The sequence below is a fragment of the Alosa alosa genome, chromosome 15 (genome assembly GCF_017589495.1).
Source record: "Alosa alosa isolate M-15738 ecotype Scorff River chromosome 15, AALO_Geno_1.1, whole genome shotgun sequence".
Taxonomy (NCBI): Eukaryota; Metazoa; Chordata; class Actinopteri; order Clupeiformes; family Clupeidae; genus Alosa; species Alosa alosa.
This window is the reverse complement of record NC_063203.1, coordinates 27,888,425-27,899,504: the sequence shown is the minus strand read 5'-3', so window position 1 is coordinate 27,899,504 and position 11,080 is coordinate 27,888,425.

Genomic DNA, 11,080 nt, shown 5'->3' with positions numbered 1-11,080 from the left:
CCTCGTCACCCTTATGGAAGACCAGGTTAGAGAGGCTGGGAAACTTGGATTACGTGCGGGTCAGCTCGGTGTTGATGAACAGTGGAAGATCCTTGACGGACATTTCTCGCTTGTGTTTCGTAGCCCCGAACCTTGGCTCCTAAATTCGAAGTGGCGAAGGATGCTAAACACACCGATTTATCAACAAAACCTTGTTGCAGTTTGTTACCTGAAAGCTGAACTGCATACTAAAGCATGGGTTGACGGTGATCCAGATAAGAAAGCGGACAGCCTTCTCATTGGAATGTACCACAGCAAAACACTACAAAAATACAAGGACAGGGTGCTGTCCTCATTGAGAGGGGAAGGGAATTGTCGTGTAGTTGTGGCCACTACAGCTTTGGGGATGGGGTTGAATTTCCCTGATGTATCACACATTGTGATGTATGGGGCTCCAGGAGACCTAGAGACTATAGTGCAACAGGTGGGAAGGGCTGGAAGACAAGGTCAGCAAGCACATGCCATCATTTACAACAACCACCGGTACAGCAATGTTGAGAGGTGAAACAACTTCTCACTTTCAAAAATTTCTGTCTTAGGAAATGCCTCTTTGCACATTTTGAAGAGGAACCCACCGAAGTCAATCCAGGTCATCTCTGTTGCACTTATTGCCACACTGTTTGTGCTTGTTCCTCTGGCGTGTACAGAACCCACTCCAAACTACGAACAACCGTTCGAAAACAAACCAGTTAGCCTAAGGTCCAGAAAGGTGAATGACACTGACAAATCGATCATTTGCCGATTTGCTGGATGAATACAGGGCTAAGTTAATTAACTCCTCTCCGCAGCTTTTTGAGTGCAATCTACGGTCTTGCTTTGGTAAAGGTATTTTGTTTGGAGCCCAGGCATCAACACAAACGACAGCCACTGTGAAAGGACCAGATTCTTTCTTTGGACATCTTATTTATTTTAACAGGACGTACACCAATTCTTGAGTGAATTTGTATTAATCTCTTTCAGACGACCGACATATTGTCTCCCACATGTGAAGTGGTTAGCGTTAACGCTAATTGCACTGGGAACTGTACTCTTCTCTCCTGGGAACTCTCCGCAAACCTGACGGATGGCAATGGGACGGGCATCGCGAGAATCACAGTCCGCCAGGGCAGCGGTACCCTCAACACCACCGTGGTGACAGGAGTGGACGGACTGAACGTGACCCTGGCCACTTACAGGTCCTCCTGCTGCTCCGAGGAAGTGGAGCTGGTGGCTGTGGACGCAGTGGGGAATGTGGGTGTCTGCTCCAGATCCATAAGAGCCTCGAGTAGCACAGCGGAGCCTCCGACTACAGCCCCGGTTGCAACTACTATGGCCCCAACAACACCCCCAATAACTGCCCCAACTACTTCAATGCACACTGAAAGCATGACATCGCAGATCACTGCAGCTAACAGCACCTCTGGTGGGCAGAGCTCTCTGGCTTCACCTTGTTCATTCTGGTTCAGCCTGATTCCTTTCTCCCTTATAAACATTCTAACACACTAGGCAACACTGCAAAAGCATTCTTTTGTGTCTAGAACTGACTCATGCTACAAATTAGTAATCGTTTAATTAGTTACTAATTTCAATACAAAAAAGGCATTTATATCAAAGAACGGTGAATCTGTGTACTTTTTACATGCTATATCATTAAGTGGGAAAAATCTGCAAATTAAAGGTGATTTAAGCAATGTCACATAGTTTCTGAGCTTTTTTGTCACATACAGCAAACATCTCCTTACAATCCCACTAGCACCCTGTCCCCTGAATACACTGTAAAAAAAAAGTGGTCTCTTTAGACAGCCCAGGCTCCAAAAACGGCAACAAAAACAGTCTGGTGCAGCCTGGACCTAGCCTGGATATATCCAGACTCTAGTATGTACATTTCATTTGTACAGAGAGTCTGGCCACTTTCCATTGCCAAGCGTTAACTTCCTTGAAGACGAGTACTCTGTTGAAGTTAAAAACTATTGGATCTGCCCAGAGCCACTCTGGATCTGCCATAACCAATCGCTAACATTTGGTCGTGACGCATGTCTAGCTCAAACTAGCGCACAACCTTAACGTCTTCGTTCTCCCTCTGTTCTCTCCCATTTACAACATGCACATTCACTCTCTAACCATCATGAATCCAGTGTGAAGATACACTGAACACAGAAGCTCAAGGCAATTCAGCGGATTCGACAATTCGGATTTTTCAACAACTGTGAACCATTGAAGTATCACACCACTGCCACAGAAAGAGAAATACTAAATGGTCCTATGCAGGATTTCATATATTAATGTGACAGACACAGAATTGTGTAGGCCAGTCACCCTCTCCCACACCACCTGTACCAAGGCAATTAAGTAGATTCGACAATTCAGATTGTCAACAACTCTCAAGCATTGAACTATCACGCCCACTGCCACAGAAAGAGAAATACTAAAAGGTCCATAGCAGTATTTAATCTATATTAACGTGAGAGACACCGAATTTGTAGGACCTACATCGCCTGCTGTCGATTGCTATCCAATGGCACTCCTCCTCTGCCGAGACGTTTTGGTGCGCGCACTCAAGTGGATGCTACAGCGGGTGGTTTTGCAAGCCACCTACAGCGCAGGCACGTTTCCAGTGCTGCTGCTGGGCTGGGACGCAGGACAGACCGGCGAGGACCCAAGTTCACGCTTCTGGGGCTTACGGATGACCTACTGTAGAGGTAAGAGCAGTATTGTTTGGACCTTTTTTTCTTTTCTCTTTTTTCCCCCTCCTTCTATTCAGTGCTGCTTTCATAACACTACAGCATTATGGTCTACTCAAATGTCCTTCTCAAGTATGGCTGTTTTCACCCTCTCCTTTCAGATGCGGGCTTTGCCATGAGACTAGCGTCGTCTGGAAGAAGAGACACGGGCCAAGAGCAACTGCTGGATGTCTGACTTCTCCGGGATGGCGTCCCATCATTCTTCTGACTTCAGACGGCAACAAAGCGGCAAGATCCACTGGGCAAGGTCCTTCCACCTGGACGCAGACACATAGAGAGCCAACCTGTTTTGCCGCACTGGGCTACTGCAATGTCCGAAATGATGAGAAGCAAGCAGAGCTGTGGCACACGCCCCAGCATGCCGACCATCCACGGGTCTAAGTACCCGTCTCTCTGTCCCGCTCACTTCTTCTCAGTCTTCACGGGCCTGTCAAATAAAGACAGAAAGCCCCCAAACTGTACTTAAATAAAAACATGATGAAAATAAAGCTCGAGTGTCTCAGGACATGGGTGTTGTTGGTTTTCTGTTCTTTCCAGAGCGTACTTTATTGCCTCGTTCCTTGCTTTTTTTTTTTTTTTTTTTTTTTTTTTTTGACGGCAGACAAGCTCCCAAATGTAGGGAGTCCACGGACACAGGACTTTTAGTTGACGCGAAAAGGCCGTGGCACTCCTGCCTTTAGGAAGAACACACTGCCTGAAGATACACTGAATACAGAACACACTGAAAATCATCAATGAATCCAGTGTGAAGAACACACTGAACACAGCAGCACAAGTCAATTCAGAGGGACCTGGGAGCCATTTTTCAAATGCTGATGAACCATTGATTGGTCAATCACTTGTCTCAGAAAGAGAAATACTAAATGGTCTTCTCTGCCATTTATTTCATATATTCATGTGACAGACCATCATGAATCCAGTGTGAAGATACACTGAACACAGAAGCTGTACCAAGGCAATTCAAGTAGATTCGACAATTCAGATTTTTCAACAACTGTGAACCATTGAAGTATCACACCACTGCCACAGAAAGAGAAATACTAAATGGTCCATAGCAGTATTTAATCTATATTAACGTGAGAGACACCGAATTTGTAGGACCTACATCGCCTGCTGTCGATTGCTATCCAATGGCACTCCTCCTCTGCCGAGACGTTTTGGTGCGCGCACTCAAGTGGATGCTACAGCGGGTGGTTTTGCAAGCCACCTACAGCGCGGCACGCGTTTCCAGTGCTGCTGCTGGGCTGGGACGCAGGACAGACCGGCGAGGACCCAAGTTCACGCTTCTGGGGCTTACGGATGACCTACTGTAGAGGTAAGAGCAGTATTGTTTGGACCTTTTTTTCTTTTCTCTTTTTTCCCCCTCCTTCTATTCAGTGCTGCTTTCATAACACTACAGCATTATGGTCTACTCAAATGTCCTTCTCAAGTATGGCTGTTTTCACCCTCTCCTTTCAGATGCGGGCTTTGCCATGAGACTAGCGTCGTCTGGAAGAAGAGACACGGGCCAAGAGCAACTGCTGGATGTCTGACTTTCTCCGGGATGGCGTCCCATCATTCTTCTGACTTCAGACGGCAACAAAGCGGCAAGATCCACTGGGCAAGGTCCTTCCACCTGGGCGCGCACACACATAGAGAGCCAACCTGTTTTGCCGCACTGGGCTACTGCAATGTCCGAAATGATGAGAAGCAAGCAGAGCTGTGGCACACGCCCCAGCATGCCGACCATCCACGGGTCTAAGTACCCGTCTCTCTGTCCCGCTCACTTCTTCTCAGTCTTCACGGGCCTGTCAAATAAAGACAGAAAGCCCCCAAACTGTACTTAAATAAAAACATGATGAAAATAAAGCTCGAGTGTCTCAGGACATGGGTGTTGTTGGTTTTCTGTTCTTTCCAGAGCGTACTTTATTGCCTCGTTCCTTGCTTTTTTTTTTTTTTTTTTTTTTTTTTTTGACGGCAGACAAGCTCGCAAATGCAAGGAGTCCACGGACACAGGACTTTTAGTTGACGCGAAAAGGCCGTGGCACTCCTGCCTTTAGGAAGAACACACTGCCTGAAGATACACTGAATACAGAACACACTGAAAATCACAATGACACTTTTCTCTGCTGAACAGCAGGGGGAGCACAGCACACAAGTCAGTGTGGGAGGGACCTGGGAGCCATTCATCAAATGCTGATCTGCGCTCTCATTGGTCAATCACTTGTCTCGACACTTTCTACATACTATCTTCTCTCCCATTTACAACATGCACATTCACTCTCTAACCATCATGAATCCAGTGTGAAGATACACTGAACACAGAAGCTCAAGGCAATTCAGCGGATTCGACAATTCGGATTTTTCAACAACTGTGAACCATTGAAGTATCACACCACTGCCACAGAAAGAGAAATACTAAATGGTCCATAGCAGTATTTAATCTATATTAACGTGAGAGACACCGAATTTGTAGGACCTACATCGCCTGCTGTCGATTGCTATCCAATGGCACTCCTCCTCTGCCGAGGCGTTTTGGTCGCGGCGCACTCAAGTGGATGCTACAGCGGTGGTTTTGCAAACCACCTACAAGCGCGAGGCACGTTTCCAGTGCTGCTGCTGGGCTGGGACGCAGGACAGACCGGCGAGGACCCAAGTTCACGCTTCTGGGGCTTACGGATGACCTACTGTAGAGGTAAGAGCAGTATTGTTTGGACCTTTTTTTCTTTTCTCTTTTTTCCCCCTCCTTCTATTCAGTGCTGCTTTCATAACACTACAGCATTATGGTCTACTCAAATGTCCTTCTCAAGTATGGCTGTTTTCACCCTCTCCTTTCAGATCACGGGCTTTGCCATGAGACTAGCGTCGTCTGGAAGAAGAGACACGGGCCAAGAGCAACTGCTGGATGTCTGACTTTCTCCGGGATGGCGTCCCATCATTCTTCTGACTTCAGACGGCAACAAAGCGGCAAGATCCACTGGGCAAGGTCCTTCCACCTGGACGCAGACACATAGAGAGCCAACCTGTTTTGCCGCACTGGGCTACTGCAATGTCCGAAATGATGAGAAGCAAGCAGAGCTGTGGCACACGCCCCAGCATGCCGACCATCCACGGGTCTAAGTACCCGTCTCTCTGTCCCGCTCACTTCTTCTCAGTCTTCACGGGCCTGTCAAATAAAGACAGAAAGCCCCCAAACTGTACTTAAATAAAAACATGATGAAAATAAAGCTCGAGTGTCTCAGGACATGGGTGTTGTTGGTTTTCTGTTCTTTCCAGAGCGTACTTTATTGCCTCGTTCCTTGCTTTTTTTTAATTTATTTATTTATTTATTTTTTTGACGGCAGACAAGCTCCCAAATGCAAGGAGTCCACGGACACAGGACTTTTAGTTGACGCGAAAAGGCCGTGGCACTCCTGCCTTTAGGAAGAACACACTGCCTGAAGATACACTGAATACAGAACACACTGAAAATCATGAATCCACTTTTACACTGAACAGCAGGGGCTCACAGCAATTCAAGTCAGTGTGGGAGGGACCTGGGAGCCATTCATCAAATGCTGATCTATCACACCATTGGTCAATCACTAAATGGTCCACTTTCAGGATACTTCATATATCCCATTTACAACATGCACATTCACTCTCTAACCATCATGAATCCAGTGTGAAGATACACTGAACACAGAACTCAAGGCAATTCAGTAGATTCGACAATTCCAGATTTTCAACAACTCTGAACCATTGAAGTATCACACCACTGCCACAGAAAGAGAAATACTAAATGGTCCATAGCAGTATTTAATCTATATTAACGTGAGAGACACCGAATTTGTAGGACCTACATCGCCTGCTGTCGATTGCTATCCAATGGCACTCCTCCTCTGCCGAGACGTTTTGGTGCGCGCACTCAAGTGGATGCTACAGCGGGTGGTTTTGCAAGCCACCTACAGCGCAGGCACGTTTCCAGTGCTGCTGCTGGGCTGGGACGCAGGACAGACCGGCGAGGACCCAAGTTCACGCTTCTGGGGCTTACGGATGACCTACTGTAGAGGTAAGAGCAGTATTGTTTGGACATTTTTTCTTTTCTCTTTTTCCCCCTCCTTCTATTCAGTGCTGCTTTCATAACACTACAGCATTATGGTCTACTCAAATGTCCTTCTCAAGTATGGCTGTTTTCACCCTCTCCTTTCAGATGCGGGCTTTGCCATGAGACTAGCGTCGTCTGGAAGAAGAGACACGGGCCAAGAGCAACTGCTGGATGTCTGACTTTCTCCGGGATGGCGTCCCATCATTCTTCTGACTTCAGACGGCAACAAAGCGGCAAGATCCACTGGGCAAGGTCCTTCCACCTGGACGCAGACACATAGAGAGCCAACCTGTTTTGCCGCACTGGGCTACTGCAATGTCCGAAATGATGAGAAGCAAGCAGAGCTGTGGCACACGCCCCAGCATGCCGACCATCCACGGGTCTAAGTACCCGTCTCTCTGTCCCGCTCACTTCTTCTCAGTCTTCACGGGCCTGTCAAATAAAGACAGAAAGCCCCCAAACTGTACTTAAATAAAAACATGATGAAAATAAAGCTCGAGTGTCTCAGGACATGGGTGTTGTTGGTTTTCTGTTCTTTCCAGAGCCGCTTTATTGCCTCGTTCCTTGCTTTTTTTTTTTTTTTTTTTTTTTTTTGACGGCAGACAAGCTCCCAAATGCAAGGAGTCCACGGACACAGGACTTTTAGTTGACGCGAAAAGGCCGTGGCACTCCTGCCTTTAGGAAGAACACACTGCCTGAAGATACACTGCACATTCACTCTCTAACCATCATGAATCCAGTGTGAAGATACACTGAACACAGAAGCTCAAGGCAATTCAGTGTGGGAGGGACCTGGGACCATTCATTTTTCAAATGCAATCTGTGAACCATTGGTCAATCACACCACTGCCACAGAAAGAGAAATACTAAATGGTCTCCCATTTTTCATATATGCAATTCACAGACACACCATCATGAATCCAGTCACCCTACACCCAACACCTGTACCAAGGCAATTCAGCGATTCGACAATTCAGATTTTCAACAACTCTCAACCATTGAACTATCACACCACTGCCACAGAAAGAGAAATACTAAAAGGTCCATAGCAGTATTTAATCTATATTAACGTGAGAGACACCGAATTTGTAGGACCTACATCGCCTGCTGTCGATTGCTATCCAATGGCACTCCTCCTCTGCCGAGACGTTTTGGTGCGCGCACTCAAGTGGATGCTACAGCGGGTGGTTTTGCAAGCCACCTACAGCGCAGGCACGTTTCCAGTGCTGCTGCTGGGCTGGGACGCAGGACAGACCGGCGAGGACCCAAGTTCACGCTTCTGGGGCTTACGGATGACCTACTGTAGAGGTAAGAGCAGTATTGTTTGGACATTTTTTCTTTTCTCTTTTTTCCCCCTCCTTCTATTCAGTGCTGCTTTCATAACACTACAGCATTATGGTCTACTCAAATGTCCTTCTCAAGTATGGCTGTTTTCACCCTCTCCTTTCAGATCTTTTCTTCTGGGGCTTACGGATGACCTACTGTAGAGGTAGAATCAGAGTTTTTTTGAGTCTCCACCATCTGCTGGACTAAGGTGTAATGGCAAGTGTACCATTTAGCCTAGTTCTGGCCGCTGGGTGAATAAGGCAAATTCAGTGCTGCTTTCTTAACGCCACAGCATTATGGTCTACTACAGCACGCGTCTTTGCAAGCCACCTACACAGCAGGCACGCTTACAGTAAAGTTGGTTTGGTGCACAGGAGGGACCGGCGAGGACCACGGTTCTTTCCTCTGGGGCTTACAAATGACCTACTCAGGGCTGCTTTTGCCGTGTGACACATGGTTTTGCCTGTTTTCACAAGCACTCACGCCACACATCCAATTTCTCATGCAAAATAAATTTCCGATCTTGGTCCGAGACTCGTCCGTTCCTTTTCAAACTCCACAATGGTAGATGGCGCTGATGAGTGCCACTGAACCCTATGCGCTGCGCTTCACCTGCACACACCCTAGTAGACAAAAGAAGTGATCCAGAGAAGACCGCCAAGACAGTGGGAGAAACCAAAAACTACTTTGAGAAGTCTGATAAAGAAGAGAATCTGAGCTGAGACTAGGTATGTAACAATGAAATATCGTCCAATTGAGTAGCCTACTCACTCTCTGCAATTTTAATCTTGGAAGAAATTATTTGTTTGTGTTTGTCCTTGTGAACATGATTTAGTGTGGTGAATGTAAACTCAGCTGTCATAAGCAGCTGGAGAGCTGATAGAAATGACAGTACAACAGACAGAGGAGCAACAGACAGGACAAATAGAACGACCAACTGGGCAGATGGAAGAAGACATAGAGGGACAGACAGAAGAGAGCCCCTCCAACAGCAGGGCCAGAAGAGTCCAGAAGAGTAGTGCTCTGGCTGGAGCAGCAACATATTGATGCATGTTCAAATATGAGTGGACCTCTTCATGGCCATTTATTACCAGAGGGAGCCTCATCACGCACTACTGGTGTGCAGTCTGCTTTATTGAAAGCTCATGTGTGGCAGATGTAGTGCGGCACATAAAAAAAAGCAAAGGCCACCAAGAGAAGCAATGGGCTCTCCAGTCCACAGCAACAATATCCCAATACGCAATGCCTGTTCCCTCTGTTGGGGGGATGTCTGCACAAGAGGTTATGGTGTGATACAGTATGTGTAATGGCCCTGTCAAGGTTCAGTCAAGAGTTTTGTGTTCTATTTGATCACAGTAAAGTCATGGATACAGTAGTTTCGACTAATTTGTGGTTTGTATTTCAGTGTAGTAGAGTCCAGTTTTCTTCATTTGAGATCTTAGTCGCTGAATGTGTTTTTTACCTGTGCCCTATTATCGCAGGTGTCTATTTGAAATAAACTATGGTCTTTAGGGAGAACTAATCATTTTTAATTTCTGACAGACCAGAAGGGCTGAGGTAAAAATGACAGAAAAGGGTTGGTGGTAGTTCACATCCTCCCCCTTGCCTTTGCGGACCACCTGGGGCCTCTCATAAAAGAATGTCTCGGAGATTCGAAGACAGCGCAGGAGTACAGGACTAAGACTTAGTGCCAGGACTAAGTCATCCTGCATTGTCAATAAAGCACTCACACCATATTTCACACAGGAGCTTGAGGAGATGAGAAAAGCCCCGTATACCCGTGTTACAGATGGGTCGAATGACACTGGTATTTCAGATTTTTCTTCTCTTCAAAACATTTGCTTTGTGTATTTTTTAAATATCTAACAACATGAACATCGGTATGATCTTGAATTTCCCCTGGAGGATCAATAAAGTATCTATCTATCTATCTATTTATCTGATTCTAACTCGTTATCATGGGAGTGGAAAAGATGAACCTGCTTACTGTCCGAGTCTTCATGGGCAGCAAAGTTGTCCACCAGTTTTTAAGTATGTGCACAACAAGTGGGACGAGATGTGGGACAGAAAGTGAGATCTTCACCAAAATTAACTCCACCTTAGAGGAGCACGGCATCCCTTGGGAGAACTGCATTGGTCTCTCAGTCGACAATGCAGCTGTGAACCCTGGATCACATAATTCCATTGCCTCCAGAAGCATCCCAACACCTATATTCATGGTTTCCATAGTTCGAATTACCCCCCAAAGAGACAGAAATATCAGTTTTGGGGGGGTCAGATATTTTTTCTGATATTGTGAAAAAATATCATTACAGTTACAATACAAGTCAACTCCTATTTTCTCTGTAGGAACATTTTAATGTAAAGCGATTTCAGAAACCCCTATTGTGGACCGTGCCATTTTTAACCACCGTGGCGCTAGAAGCAACTGAGCAAGTGTCAACATTGAATGACAAAACGCTAGGTAAATTCCTCCAGTAGGCAAAATTCGGTTTGCTGCTGACATGCATTAGTAAATGTAAGTTGCTAACTGACGTCTAGCTTGTTGAAAATGTGTTATTTTACAACCTTCATTTATAAACGTGTTTGTTCTTTCATAGCTCATGTCACCTCTTCACATTGAATTACTGGCTACTTACCTGCTACTTACTTACCCACTGAGGCTAGTAAAGTGGACCTTGGTTAGTTACCAAGGTTAGTTAGCACGGTAATTCTCTATTTAAATAAACCTTTAGCCTACATTGTGGTGAGGTAAAATCGATTGTCATTTCCAAGAAGATGAACTCCATAGCCTAGGTGTCCATTCTTATTATATCTTGAATAAATTATTGTGCCCTTTTGAAATTAGTTTGGCACAGATCCTATGTTTTTATATTACCGGTATGCACAAGAGGGTCTGATGTAGCTAAGCCTACATAATATCAGTGAA